The following is a 15,601-nucleotide window of genomic DNA, read 5'->3' as shown; positions in this document are numbered from 1 at the left end:
AATTCTACCCTTCTGGGAATGTTCATTTGTTTTGTTTTTGTTTTAAATGGAACTTTTTTTCCTTTTAAAAAATGAAATAAAATGTGCCTAATTTCTCTTCTCCTTTCCAATCCAAACTGATCATTACTGCTTCTGACTTTGGTGAACTCATTCTTGTGAATCTTACATTTAACTGAGGTCCTAAAACACCACGGTGGGAGTTAATTCCATTTCTAAGACGAAACATAAAATCTAAATGGATTCCAGAGTGTGAAAGAGACTTTTCTGTTCCAAGCTCATGTATGGACTTACCACATCAAGTAAATCACTTAGAGTAGGTGGGAGCATCATTTCAAATCATCGTTAATAACGACAAAAGGTACCATCTCGAGGCTCTGTGCACCAGACACCATAGTAGACGCTTAAAATGCCGTCCTTACCACAACAACAGGAAGTAAGAATTACTCCCTTTTGTAGGGTCACCATAGAATCTGCTCAGGACGCTTGAGATGTTGAATGGAGACGCTATGCATAAGTGTGCCAGGACACAAAGCATAAACCAAGATTGGCCCTGGCAAAGCGGGGCATATGGCACCCTCCTCGTGTTTCAGCTAAAGAAACCCTGACCCGGAGTACCAAGTGCCTTACCAGGTCCCACAGCTTACGAGGTGACAGGACGCAAAGGCAGGTCTGTGTGACTCCAAAATCCATACTCTTTCTAGTGCCTTTGTCTTAAGTACCGGGCACAGTGGGAGGAGGTGGGAGGGCAGAGGGTAGAAGTGGAGGGCGTGAGGGTGTGACTGATCTGGTTACATCCACCTGCTTAACCAGGTCAGCCTCACTTCCACAGGCTGCCACCGTCACTGCTTATCCTGCAACTCCCCAAACTCCAGACCACACAGAGCCCATGATGGGACACAGACAACCTGTGCTCTCTAATAATGGACCTTTCATGTAAGCTTTCTGGGGGGAAAGAAAGAGAAAATAAGAAAAGAGCAAACTGAAAGACGCTTGGGGATAACAAGGGAATCTAAAGAGAGTCACCAGAGAAACCAGACTAATGAACGCAGGAGGCTTCCCAGAGGACCCTGGGTTTTGCTGTCCAGGAACCACAAGTAAGAAAGGGGGGGAAATACATACTTTTAGCAGAAAGCATGATGATTTTTCAACCTGTGAGACGATTTCATAACCCAACCAACGGTTTCAAGGAATTATTCACCACTGCATATGCAGATGAATTTACATAATAAGGCTTCTCCATAGGCAAGTATTTACCATAAGATACGAAAATACATCTGACTTCCACAGGCTATGTTGTCTGAAAGCAGTTGTTTTTTAAAGAAATGTTTGACTCATGCATTTTCACTAACATGCCTTGATTGCATCTAAAGAAATATGAAATGAAATGACAAGTACTTCAATTGAAAAAAAAAAAAAAAAACAAGCAAAAAAGCAGTCACTCCCAAGGGGCATCTTATATGTCAGCTCAGACTATGCAGCTTGTGATTGATGTAAATGTGTTCTTCACCCCATAAACAGATATTCACTTCACTCGACTCCATGGCCCAGCACCTCCATTCCGTGAGAGACATGATTATTTCAGCAATGAAACCTACCAAATGTTAAAAATGACTCACAAGGCAGCGAGCGGCACGGAGATTGGATTGTGAGAGCTTCGGGATGGAAAAGGTCGGTAAAGAAAACACTAGAAAGATTGGGAGAAAGGAGAGCGGCTGCAGAAACCTGCAGGTAGAGTCCGGGTGGGCTCAGGGCTTCGGAAAAGGGACTGGGGAGGAAGTGGTTTTCTGTTTGTCTGCCGGCTGCAGGTTCTGACGGTTAGGCACCTGCTTATCTGTCCCCTTCTCCAGTAAGTCTCTGAGGTCCCTGAAAAGCCAACACTGAGAGTGGAGAGGCAGCTACACAAATACCCCCAGTTTTTAAACAAGCTCAAAACTAAAACCTGATGATTCTGTTGCCACTACTCCCTAGCTTTTATTTCTACCTTTTCGTGTGGTTACATCTTCATGTTTTCTTCTTTTGAAAGGTATCCGAGCCTCTCTCGAAACTGCTCTGATGAGCTCTGTTTGATGCATTTCTCTTCTCCCTCTGTGCTCAGGGAGGTAGAGCACCAGGCAAGGCTGGCTCGCCATTCGCTAATGCTGTGACCCAGATTGCATCTGTTTGGTTTAATAAACAGGGAGAGCTTTAGCCTCGGGGTGGTGATACATCTAAGGCTGCATCGAACCCCCAGTTTGTTTATGAGGGATGTTTTTACCTGCGGTAAAATGTAGGCATCAGCTTTTGATTTCTTTGGAGTTTATTGAATGGACCAAGATTCAGGAAAATTTTTTAGACTCTTCAAAAATATTCACAAAGGTGTTATCTCTGTCTCTTAACATACTTAGGAAGAGGTGTAAATTGCTTCCCCTTTTAAACTTGCCAATTTCTGTCCTCTTCTGATTACTAACTGGAAGGAAAAGACAGTGCCCAGCAGCACTTAGTGCAGAGAGAGCACTCAGCAAGCCTTCCTGATTTAGCCTGATAATGTTGCAGCATATTTATGCACCTGCAGTAGTAACTAAGTATTATTTATTGAGCACTTACAACGTACCATGCTCAGAGCTGAGCACTTCACATTCATTAACTCATTTAAACTTCATAAGTACACTATGAGATAGATATCACTATCTATGATGGATATCCAAGAACACACATCTATTAAGTAGAATGAAAACTTGCATCTGCCCTACTCCACACAGACCAGAGTTATTCTAGGAGTGCATAAGACTATAGATTCCAGATCACTTTAACTATTGGAATGATGGGGTTCCAGACATGCTACCCTAAAATGTGGCACCTTGGCATATCCAACATTTTAAGCTGAAGCAGTTTGAACAGGAAGGCCACCATGATCTTCCCTCCATCCTTCTGGAAACAGGTCATAAAACCCTCTTGTGGGAGGTGCCCTCCCCTGTCACTGGAGGCAAGGAGCACCCTTATCTCTGAAGAAGGGACCTGAAGAGAAATCCTAACAAGCAAGCCTCCCTAGGTTTTCCCAGCTTCCTACACTTACCTCCTACACCTCACTCTAACATAGTCCTCCATGGCTGTTCACTCTTCATCACATCTAATGTAAAAATACTCAGATCTAGCCGATTCTTTGGGCCTTCCTCTCCTTATGAAGTCTCCCATGTCATGTGAGAGTTATCTTCAATAAATTTGTATGATTTTCCCCTTGTCAGTTCAAGTTTTGGACCCAGCCAGGGACCCTAAGAAGGTGGAGAAAAACTTCCCCCCTGCTGCAGGGATCAGCACAGCACCATAAAGCAAAGCACTCACTATCTTTCAGACAAAGAAACCAAAGCTCCAAGAGTTTAAATGACTTGCCCTAAGTAAGGGGGCCAGACATAAGGGGAGAAAAACACGGGATACCTAGTTCAATTTATTCCAGGTAATAACAAATAATGTTTTAGTATAAGTATGTCCCCAACATTATTCATTATCTGAAATTCACATTTTTTAAATATTGTTTTAATGTGTATTTATTTTTGAGAGAGAGACAGAGACAGAGACAGAATGTGAGTAGGGGAAGAGCAGAGAGAGAGGGAGACACAGAATCCAAAGCAGCTCCAGGCTCTGAGCTGAGAGCAGAGCCTGACATGGGGCTCGAACCCACAAGCCATGAGATCATGACCTGAGCCGAAGTCAGACGCTTAACTGACTGAGCCACTCAGGTGCCCCTGAAATTCACATTTAATGGAGTGTCCTGTATTTTTGTGGCAATCTTAGCCTACAGATGTGGTACTGATGTGAGGCAGTGTTGGACCGTAAAAGCCCCTAAGCCCAGGGCTCTTTCCATCACCCTGAGGAAAAGGGCCTAAAATCCCTACCAGATTTGCAAATCATCCTAGCAAACTGCCTCTATCAGCTACTCAAACAGCCATGTAAACTACTATCTGTCACGATAGCTAAATTGACCTTGTATTAGGTATGAACATCAACCTATACACCCTGGTGTCAAAAATTATAACTTTATTTTTTATAACTCAACTTAGTTTCTATTTTATTTATTTTTTATTTTGTTTAATGTTTATTTATTTTGGGGAGAGAGAGACAGAGAGTGAGCAGGGGAGGGGCAGAGAGAGTGAGACACAGACTCTGAAGCAGGCCCCCAGGCTCTGAGCCGTCAGCACAGAGCCTGACCGGGGCTCAAACCCACGAACCATGAGATCCTGACCTGAGCTGAATTCGGATGCTCAACCGGCTAAGCCACCCAGGCGCCCCACTTGGTTTCTGTTTTAAATCCTCCTTCTCCTGGGAAAGTGGAAGCACTCCTTCTTGATGCTTTCCCTGGGGTGTGCCGCTGTGAGATAATAGAAAATAGAAAATATTGGCCTCTGCCTCTGTTCTTGGCACAGAGCTCCTAAAACCCTCGTGGATACCTGAGTGATAAAAGCACTTTTGTTCTAATCGTTGGTCTCTGACCCCAGTTCCTAACACAGATGTCCTAAATTCCATGAAATTTTCTGAGTAATAGTGTCTTTTGTTCTAAACAGGTGACTTTTGGTGGACTCCTCGATGGCTCCTGGATGGGTCCAGTCCCCAGAAAAGACCAAGCCATGATGAGAAGCTCGGAATTTTCAGCCCTCTCCCACCACCACCGCCCCCCCCCCCCCATTTTCCAGAAAGGGGAGAGGGGCTGGATATGCAGTTAATAATTGATCGTGCCTACGCCCCAAGGAATGGAGTGAGGAGAGCTTCTAGGTGGGTGAACACATCCACGTCACATACTAGGAGGGTGACACAGCCCAATCCACAGGAACAGAAGTTTCTGCGCTCAGGATTCTCCCAGACCTCACCCTAGGTGCCTCTTCATCTGGCTGTTCATCTGTGTCCTTTAGCACACCCATTATTATATAGTAAACAGGTAAACATAAGTAAGTGTTTTCTGGAGTGCTGTGAGCTGTTCTAGGAAACAATCAAATCCAAGGCGGAGGACGTCATGGGAACCTCTGATGTGTAGCCAAGGCAGACAGAAGGTGTGGGTCACCCGGAGACCTACTACGTGCAGTGCCGTCTGAAGTAGGGGCAATCTCAGGCAACTGAGCCCTCAGCCCGTGAGATAGGGTGCTACCTGGAGGTAGATGGTGTCGGAGAATTGCTTGGTGCAGAAACCTGGCCGCACCTGGTGTCAGAAGTACTGTGAGTGTGACAGTCGCATGAGAGAGGAGGAGACACGCGGGAGGACAAGTGCAGGCTTCCTGCTCGGCCACAGCTCTGGAATCTCACAGTGCCAGGCTGCCGTGGGACAGGGTTTCTCCTCTGGTTGTGACCGAGTTGTCCACTTGCAATGGGGTGCTGCCTACAAGACCCTTCGAGTCCCGTGGCCCTGGTTCTGCAGTGACATGGGGCGCAGGCCTTTGGGACCAACTAATTGCCTAAATGTGGAAGAGTCAGAAGTGAATTCCAGGAGAAAAAACAAACATATATCCAGTAGCATCTTACGATATTCTCCTGCCTTACATTACAACATAATGTCCGAGCTATGCTTTTGCAAATAAACTATTTACACGTTATGAATTCCTCATTCGAAACACTGCTGTCTACAACTCTGTCATTAAAATTAATATAATCGGCTTAACACATTGCAGCCAGACCGATTTCCTGAAGGCAGATTCATCAGATTAGTTCAGAGCTCAGATCCCTCCAAAGGCTCCCCTTTGTCTCTGGAACGTAGTCCGGGCTCCTGGGTTTGGCGCCGGAGAACGTTCACAACCTATTCCCTTCTGTTTTCATCTCTGGCTTCCACAACCTGACACAGCCGGTCACATCTGATGGGCTGGTGCCCATCAGAGCACCACCCCCTGAAGTGTTGCCCTGCCCCCCTGCTGCCTCTCCACACCTGTCAAGCATAACTCTTGGGTTCATACCTTGAAAGGGCGGACCTATGCCGGCGGACTCTGTGTCCTCCACCTTGAGTGACTATGTCCCCGACATGCCCTCTTTCCGGGAAAATGGCAGAAACCTCAGACCACGCCTCCTCCCCTTGAGTAACCTCCCGCTCACCCGTTCAAACTTCCTGATCAAAACACGCCCGGAGACCTGCAGACCGGGACTCCAACGCTTCCCCAGCCAATCAGCTGAGGCCACGACCCTTCCCCAGCCAATCAGCTGAGGCCACAGCCATTACCTCACCAACTGCCCCTAGACCCCTATAAAACCTTTGTGCTTTTGAAACTCGATCTCTGGGGCGCCTGGGTGGCTCAGTCGGTTAAGCGTCTGACTTCAGCTCAGGTCAACTTGCTCTCTCTCCCCGGCATATCACCACTGCATATCACCACTGCGTCGGTGCAGGTAGGAGATTGAGCTCGAGCTAGCTCGAACAAAGGTTCTTTTTGCTTTTGCATCAGACTCGGCTCCCTGGTGGTCTTTGGGGATCACGAATTCTGGGCATAACAACCCCACTACCCACAATCACGCCAGCCTGTGCCGACTCATTGTGGCCCACATCAACCAGCTCTCCCTTCAGCCACCTCACTTGGTGTCCCCTTTAAAACCTCTGAGAAGGTCACCTTGGCGGAGGGGGGCCAGGGATCACATGTGCGGGCACACAGAGTTGTCAACTAACACATCCAAGTTTCCTTGCTTTGCACTGGAACTGCACCACCTCAAGATAGTAAGGTGATGTCATAAATGTGAATGGCTGACCAAGTCCTGGATCAAGAAAAAGTGAAACCATATGTTTTCACTCATATGTGGATCCTGAGAAACTTAACAGAAGACCAGGGGGGAGGGAAAGGGGCGGGGGAAGTTACAGAGAGGGAAGGAGGCAAACCATAAGAGACTCTTAAATACTGAGAACAAACTGAGAGTTGATGGGGGATGGGAGGGAGGGGAAAGTGGGTGATGGGCATGGAGGAGGGCACCTGTTGGGATGAGCACTGGGTGTTGTATGGAAACCAATTTGACAATAAATTATATAAAAAATAACAAAAATTAAAAAGACTATCTTTTCTTCATTGCAAAAAAAAAAAAGAAAGAAAAGAAAAAAAAGTGAGAAAGCAAGGTTTGGTAGAAAAGGCTAGGAAAAGAAGAGATTCACTGAGATATAACAGGCACTGGGAAGACTGTCCCACCCATCCAACACACCCTTCATCTCACAGTTGAGGAAATACCTTCTGCCAGCCCCTGCCCCCCAGAGACAAGGTTCTTCCTGCCCCATGAAAGGTGGAAAACCCACCTGCTGAGAAGCTTACCAAAACTCATGGGCATAATTGGTGACAATCCAGAAACGTACTAAATGTGTGAATGGAGGACCCCAAAACAGACACTCTGGGAAAGGCATTGAGGAAGAGAGAGAGTCTGCCCAACTCTGGAAGGAAGTTTGTCCTTCCAGGCCTTCACTCTTCAGATCTCCCAGCGGAGCACCGTTTATCAGTGACTTCCTCTACCAAGCTGTAAGTGGGTAGTTCTTGAACGAACACTTTTAGTTATTGTTTCCTCCTTTGGATACATCAAGAACAAAACTGCTTTTTCTAAGCAGAGGTTTCACCTGAAACGCACCATCTTCCCAGGTGGCTGGAGAAAGACCCATCTTTGGACGAGAACCCAAAACTCAGTGGGAAGTCCCTACTGGACAGGCAGCATTAGCATTTTCCCTTGGCCTTGAACTTGAAGAACTGAAAGTGGCAAGGAGGCTAGGTAGTTACATCTGGGAAAGTAGATTGTGGCATCAGAGAAGAAGGCAGGTGCCCTCTGCATGGAGGCAGTCAGCTGCTGGGACTAGGGGACTCCAGAAGGGACAGCAGAGTGCTGCAGGCTACCCAGATGTCACGACCCCCGGATTGTGCAAGCTGAACTTTGTCTGCCTCCAATATCTGCTTCATTTGTGTTCTGTGTTTGCTCTTAGAATTTGGTAAAGTCAGGGGCGCCTGGGTGGCTCAGTCCGTTAAGCGGCCGACTTCGGCTCAGGTCATGATCTTGCGGTCCATGAGTTCAAGCCCCGCGTCGGGTTCTGTGCTGACAGCTCAGAGCCTGGAGCCTGTTTCAGACTCTAAGTCTCCCTCTCTCTGACCCTCCCCCATTCATGCTCTGTCTCTCTCTGTCTCAAAAATAAATAAACGCTAAAAAAAAAAAAAAAAAAAGAAGAATTTGGTAAAGTCCTCTTGAAAATGTCAGTATGCCCGAGATCTGCTGAGGGGAACCGAAGAAAGAAGTTTCTGTTTGTGGACCTGAATTTTCAAGCGTAATCGCCCAACCCTGGGAGCCAGGCCCAGGGGTGGCCGTGGCCATCTAGGACAAGTACTCCAAGGGAAAACCAAGTCACAGGCCCTTGGTCCTGCCACACGCCCCCATCTGGCAGGTCCCTTCAGCCCTGTGAGGGAGACCTCCGCACACCTGGCCTACAGGAGCATCGCCCAGCCCCTAGCTCTACCCACAGGGGTTACTGAAAATAGCAACAGAGCTCAGCACTGTTAACAGCTGGCCTTCGGCAAGATTCTCAATCCAGTATGTAAATCTTTCAACACCCATTTCTTCCCCCTTACCCCTACAGATCTCTCGCTTGCTATTTATTACATGTCACTCTTTGTTGAGAGTCTATCTACTCATGCAAAAAAAAAAAAAAAAAAAAAAAAAAAAAAAAAAAGAGCCAGACGAGCATGAAAAGCAGAACTTCAGGGCTGTCCTTGGGACTCTGGCTTCAGAGCCTGTTGGGGACAGGGCCTGGAATTACTGGTGGACCAGGGCTTAGTTTCAAGACACCACTGGTGTCACCAGCTGAACAATAAATATCCCCGTGGCAAGAAAACGAGAAACACTAACCCTCAGACATGCAGAGCCTGGGGGAGCCCAGACCACAGCAGGAGCCCGAGAGCCTCCTTTTCTGGAGGAGTCTTCACTACTATTCCAAAAATAGGAGCCAGAAGCCAGAGGGCTCCCTAGCGGAGTGGAGATTTAATTTAGATAGCGCATGCAGAAGGAAGCATGAAATCGGAATTGACGGTAGATAAAGGGCTAGTATGTTTCTTCCTATACGTGACCCAGACTCTAAATGAGAGAAGGTGATCTCAGCCACATCAGATTTTTAAAGCCACTCACTGGCATCGCTAACCACCGTGAGCTTGCTGCTAGAGGGCTGCTGCCTCCCCTCTAAGAAGGAACAGGATTCCCGAGCTGCGGGGAAGTTAGACAAGAGGCTACTGGGGGCAAGGTGAACCCGAGTAAGGTCCTTCTGTTACCATGGTGCCCGTGAGGACCGTCATCACGGATGCCTCTCCTTCCAATTGGTCTGCTGATTTGGGTCAGGGGCATAATCGGCTGGATAGAGCTCCCCTGTCTGAACCGGGTCCCACACTAGACGTCATTGAGGCAGCCTGCCCTCCACCTCCGTCTCAGCCCGCACGTTTTATTACCTTCTCATTAGATTCACTCCCGGTAATAATAAAATACAACACTTGTCACTAAGTTGCAAACCCAATGCCGAGCACTTCAGATGACCCCCAAGATGAGGCGGGAAGAGAGTTCCAGGCAAGGTCCTCAGGCATGTCTGAGCAACAGAAAGGGGGCTCAAGCGGCTGGAGTGAAACGAACAAGGAGATCCTACCCGATGCTGAAAGTGATTATCGTCAGTGTAAGAAGGAGCCAACAACATCTCCTTGGCCACGTAGTCTACAGCACTGATGTGTTCAAGGTACATGTCACTGAAACTGAATAAAATGCTCGCTCCTTGAAGTAGTGAAAAGGGGGACGGGACCTAGCTTCCGGTTCTTAGGAAGACGTCACAACACGGTGTATCCAGAAGTGGACTGATGGCTGACATTGACCCAAGGTGCAGAGTCCTCTACCTCCCAGCCCCGCTGCATGCTGGGAGAGCCCAGCTGGGTGGGGCGGGCTAGACTCCCCAGAGGCACTGCGGCATCACAGCTCACTCGCGTGTATACAATACAAGAAGGGGGAGATGGGCATGCCACCCTGGAGGTGTGTGTGTGCGGGCACATGTGCGTGTGGCGCCCCTACCCACAAGCTGCACAATGGCTTCTTTGTGTGGCGGCGCGGCACAATCTCCTTTAATCTCCGGACGACGAACGTGCGTAGCATCCCCAGGAGGCCATTTCCCTGTGGACTAGAGTCCTCGTCTCCGGGTGACAGATCCTGAAGAGTCCTGCTTCATGCTTTCAAGGGATGAGCAAGTTCAAGGGAACTTGGCAGAGAATCACACCGGCCTTCCCAAGGACGAGGGACAACGGGTTTAAGCCCACCTGTACCTAATACTGTTTGCCTGATTCACACGTTGCCTTCCTTCACACTGTTTTTCTCATCTGTGATACGACATCTGATGGAAAAGGTTTTCTGATTATCTCCAAGCCGCAGGTACACTGTAGGAAGCAAGCACCAGATAACAAGAGTTATCTGGTACAGTTTTATTTTGCCAAGAATTTTATCGGCTTATCCAGATAACGGCTCTGTCCCTCCAACTTCTCCAGATAGGTGGCACATCAGTGAGGCCAAAGAGACAACTCCTGGACTGGAGAGACAGTGCTATCCTTCCTCAGGGTCAGCCCAAAGTGTGACTGTGAACTGAGTGACCTTTGGCCTCCCGCTCTATGTCTTGGCCATTTTTTTTCCCACCATGCTCACTGTCACCACCCCGCGGCGGCGGGGCGGCCCCGTGTGACCACACGCTACCTACTATAGAAGGCAGGTGTCGAGAGGCAATCCAGCTTTGGAAACAGACCTGGTTTTGAATTTCAGTTTTGTTACTGTTAGAAGTATGACCTCAGTCGAGCTACTCAACTTCCACGTGCCCCAGTGACCCAATCTGTAAAATTAGAACAGCGTTGAGGAACTTAAAATGCCAAAAGCACCAGAGCACCCAGCTCTGTGTATTTCTGGCATATATTTGGCATATTCTCCTTCTCGTCTTCCCTCTACAACCAAGTGCCCATTCCCTCGGTTCCCGAAGGACACTGGCTAGCACGGAAGGAAGAGGCTCACGGTTCACTCTCAGGCCGATGTTAATGTTCATAACGGTTTTCTGTATTTCTCTTCCCAGTGATATTTGCGTTCTGCCCAGCAAGACTGAATCCACAGCCAAGAGTTCCTAGTTCGGGGATTTCATGCTATGTGGTCATACCAGCAGAGGGTAAGAAAGCCTTCCCTAACTACGGTCCACCACACCATGCCAAGCCTGTGGAAAAAGCAAGCGAGGGCGTTTGTGAATTTACCATGATCCTATCCCCACTTCCACGTGGTGCAACGACAGTTCATTCAAACAGAAGAGGCTGATTGAGGGAAAACCACAAACAACTTTGGAAGTAAAATCTTAGACAAAGCAAACGTTCATTGACTCTTGGAGACAGATCAAATATTTATTAACTCAGAAAAGAATTAAAGTCTATTCATGCAGTTCTTGGGCCAGATTCACTTTAATGCTGACTTTAATAAGTGTTGTGAAAGTCCAGCCTGCTCTCAAACAGCTCACTGGCCCCTCTGCTTTCACATCTCCTCTCCTCTTCTGTCTGGAAAGCTCTTATCACCCCTTCTGCACCTGGCAAAATCCTATTCATCTTTGAAGGCCTAGCTCAAATAGCGTGTTCTCTGTAAACACGCTATTTCAAAATCTTCATCCAACCGTCCAGCAAAATTAGTCACACAATTTCTTTATCTCTTAGTGTTTTGTTCCTACCTTGAGAATAAGGTTTACCACAGTTTATTCATACATCGCATTGTAGTATTGTTAGTGCTTTCTGCTCTGTCTCCCACACCAGACTGTGAGAAATTAGAGGGTAAGAGCCCTGCTTTGTTCATGTTTGTGTTCCTGGAACCACGTATGTGTCTGGCATATAGTGGGCCCTTGGTAAATGATGGTAGAACTGAATTCACTAATGTTGGGAAAAGTGCTGAGTCTCCTCAAGCCTCAGTTTCCAGCTTTATAAAAGATGACCAAGAAATCTACAACAAAAGGCCAGTGGTCAGATTCTATATGTCCAATATGAAGAATTATCTTATACCCAACATAGACCTCTGTACATAACTAGCTCGCTAGGAGTTGATTGAATTCATCCAATTAGTAAAAATTATTTAGAGACTGTGTCTCCAGTGCATCTCAGAAAACAAGATAGGCAATAACCCTGATCTCATGGAGTTTATATCTCATAGGGAGAAGAGAACTGATGGCTAGTAAACAAATATACCAGAAAACATTAGGGATAGATAGATAGGGAAATTAAATAGGGCGTTGATATAGAAAGTTACTTAGGTAAGAGAGGCGGTAAGGAAAGCTTCTCCCAGAAGATGATGTTTTAGACAGAATCCACATACGCAAAAGAACCCTGTGAAGATCTGGGAAAAGAGCATTCTGGGCTCTGTAATAGCCCTGAGGCAAAGGCCCTGAGGCAGGTCCTAGAGAGAAGTACCGAGCAGGAAAAATGAGGTAAGTAAGATGGGATCATTTTGACTTAAAGGAGTAGAAGAGATACAGATAGAGAGGTAGGCAAGGGGTAGATCATTTGGAGACTTAACAAAGTAGGATAAGGAGTTCGCATGCTATTCAAAATGCAATAAAAAACCATTTAGAGGTACTGAATCAGGGTAGTGACATGAAGTGGTTTATATTTTTTAAAGTTTACTGTAATAATTTTTTTTTTAATTTTTTTTTCAACGTTTATTTATTTTTGGGACAGAGAGAGACAGAGCATGAACGGGGGAGGGGCAGAGAGAGAGGGAGACACAGAATCGGAAACAGGCTCCAGGCTCTGAGCCATCAGCCCAGAGCCTGAGGCGGGGCTCGAACCCACGGACCGCGAGATCGTGACCTGGCTGAAGTCGGACGCTTAACCGACTGCGCCACCCAGGCGCCCCTACTGTAATAATTGTAAGAGAATAGGTTGTAGGGGCAAGAATGGAAGCAGGGAAACCAGACTACTACTATCCGTAGTGGTCTAGGAAGGAAATCCTGACTTGACCTTGGCTAATGGAAGTGAACATGGAGAGAAGAGGATCTGAATATGTTTCAGAGATACAGCCAAGAGGACTTACCAATGGAAAATGAGGGAAAGTGAGGAACCAAACATGATTCAGAGATTCTGACTTAAGCTTCTGGAGGAGATTAAGTCTAAAAGTACAAAAAATATTTTAAAACTATTAGTAACAGGTGTACCTTTCCCTAGTTCTCCTGCTAAATACAAATAAAATCCCTGGACATTACTTATAAATCAAATATACGAAGATTGAAAAGTAGAATGAGACAGATCAACTAGGGACTTTGGGACCCAAAGAAAACAGTAGTGAATACCCTGAGTGTTCTTTTTGCCTCACACATCTCAAACGTGTCGCTGAAAAGATCAGCAATCCAGAAACACCAACAGGCACAGATCAAAATAAGGCCCCCAAAAGTTTGCCAAGGACCAGGAAAGGAGCAGCCGAACAAAGCACCGACTTTTAGATAACAGAGCTCTGCTCCAGACAAACACCACGGAAAAATCTGTGGCTCCACTCTCATCCATACCAGAAAAAGCCAAGTAGGGAGCCTAGGCTCACACCCTCACCAGACTCTAAATGAGGAGCTCCAACACCCGAGAGGGCTAGTAGGAGAGGAGGACAAGTAGGGGGCCAGGAATTTTATCCCCACCGGCCAGTAACAAGCATGCCAACCCCTCGTGGTATCAAATGGAGACCACTGGGCAACGGGACTTCAACCCCCACCCAGCAATAAGGAGGTGCCCACTCCCCTTCCTAGATGGGATGGTGTCAGAGGAGGCCTAATGGAGTATCAGGACTTTGACCACCACTCAGCAATCAGGAGACTGCCCCATCACAGTGTCAGTGGAGACCACATGAGGAAATGACACTGCCATATCCACCCATCAGTATGAAGAATCCCCATCCTCATACAGAGGCTGAATGCAGAACCCAGAATTCTACTTCCACCTGATAGTAACAGGGTGGTGGTGCCCCCACCCACATCTCTGCCAGAGAAGTGTGAAATTAAATCAGTTTTAAAAAGAAGGGTTAAGTAAGATCCAGATTTTCATACATGATATGAATATGCCCAGGTTTCAATTAAAAATCACTGGTTATACAAAGAAATAGGAAGTGCTCAAACTGAAAAGGACAACAAACTTCAACAAACAATTACAAACATGCTTAAAACAAATAAAAAATGGGAAACAGAAGATGTAAAGAACCAAGTGGAAATTTGAGAACTGAAAAATACAATGACTGGAATAAACGTCTCAGTGGACGGGCTCAACAGCAGGAGGAAACATAGGAGAGAAACAATGAACTGAAAGATAGAACATTAGAAATTACAGAATAAATGAATTAATAGATTAGAAATATTGAAAGCAGCCAGAGAATAATGACAACTTAACTATAGGAAAATTACAATGACATTGGATTTCTCATCATAAACCACAGAGACCAAAAAGAACAGGCACAGTACTTTTCAGTGCTGAAAGAAGAGAACTATCAACCAAGAATCTAATAGGTTCACCAGATTCCAGTGAAGACATCTTTCAAGAATGATGTGGATATCAAAAAATTCTCACATGAAGGAAAACTAAGGTCTTATCAGGAGACCTGTCCAAAAAAGATTGATTAAAGAAAATTCTCTAAACAGAAAGAAAACAATAAAAGAAGAAACCCTGGAATATTAAAAACTAAATAAATACAACAGGCTTTCCTACATTATTTTCTTACATTTTTCCTATATAACATTATTTCCTACAATAGGCTTTCTGAATTATATTTGAGGGTTGAAGCAGGAATTATAACATTGTCTGCTATGGTTCTAAATATATGTAGAGAAAATATACAAGACTGTTATGCTATATATAGGGGAGTATGAAGAGACATAAAGAGAGGTAAGATTTCTGTACTTCACTCCAATTGGTGACATGACAATACAAGTAGACTACAATAAGTTATGTGTATATATAATGCAGTACCTAAAGCAACCAATAAAATGCTTTATTAAAACATAAACTTCAAAAACATACAGAAATAATCAAAATGGAATTTTAGAATATGTTCCAATAACACGCAAGAAGGCAAGAAAAAGAGAACAGAAATGAAAAACAATAAGAATAAATGGAAAACAAAAAATAAAATGCCAAACTTATATCCTAATGTATCAATAATTACATTAAATATAAATGATCTAAACAGACAAATTTAAAGATAGGGATCAACAGATTGGATTACAAAACATGACCTAACCAAATTCTGATCACAAGAAACTCACTTCATAATGATATAAGAAATTTGAAAGTAAAAGGACAGAAGAAGGTATATCATGTAAACATTAATCAAAGGAAAGCAATCAAAGGGTGCCTATATTAAGTAAAGAAGACTTCAGAACAAAGAAAACCACTAGAAACAAGGAATAAGATTACTTAATGACAAAAGGATCAATCCCAAAGAAGACATAGCAATCTGAAATGTGTATGTACCAAACAGGACAGCTGCAAAGTATGTGAAGCAAGAACTAATAGAATTGAAATAAGAAATAGACAAATCCACCATTATAGTTGGAGATTTCAACACTCCTCTCTCAACAGTTGCTGAGGACTAGACAAAAAATCAGCAAGATATGGAAGAACTCAACACCGTCTACTAACAG

At 45.4% G+C, this 15,601-nt stretch overlaps 2 long non-coding RNA genes across 2 annotated transcripts; both read left to right on the top strand.

Moving 5' to 3' along the window:
- Positions 1-820: 820 nt before the first annotated feature.
- LOC121038673 (uncharacterized) lies at positions 821-5,620 on the top strand. The gene is made up of 3 exons (XR_005794439.1): positions 821-1,094; positions 1,519-1,668; positions 4,536-5,620. It is a non-coding gene; the product is annotated as an uncharacterized LOC121038673 (long non-coding RNA).
- A 657-nt stretch (positions 5,621-6,277) lies between these two features.
- Positions 6,278-11,385, top strand: LOC121039070 (uncharacterized). The gene is made up of 2 exons (XR_005794601.1): positions 6,278-6,333; positions 11,033-11,385. It is a non-coding gene; the product is annotated as an uncharacterized LOC121039070 (long non-coding RNA).
- The last annotated feature ends 4,216 nt before the right edge of the window (positions 11,386-15,601 follow it).

This window comes from Herpailurus yagouaroundi, unplaced genomic scaffold (assembly GCF_014898765.1).
Source record: "Herpailurus yagouaroundi ecotype Mexico unplaced genomic scaffold, PumYag 166, whole genome shotgun sequence".
Lineage (NCBI taxonomy): Eukaryota > Metazoa > Chordata > Mammalia > Carnivora > Felidae > Herpailurus > Herpailurus yagouaroundi.
This window is presented reverse-complemented; position numbering and strand designations above follow the sequence as displayed.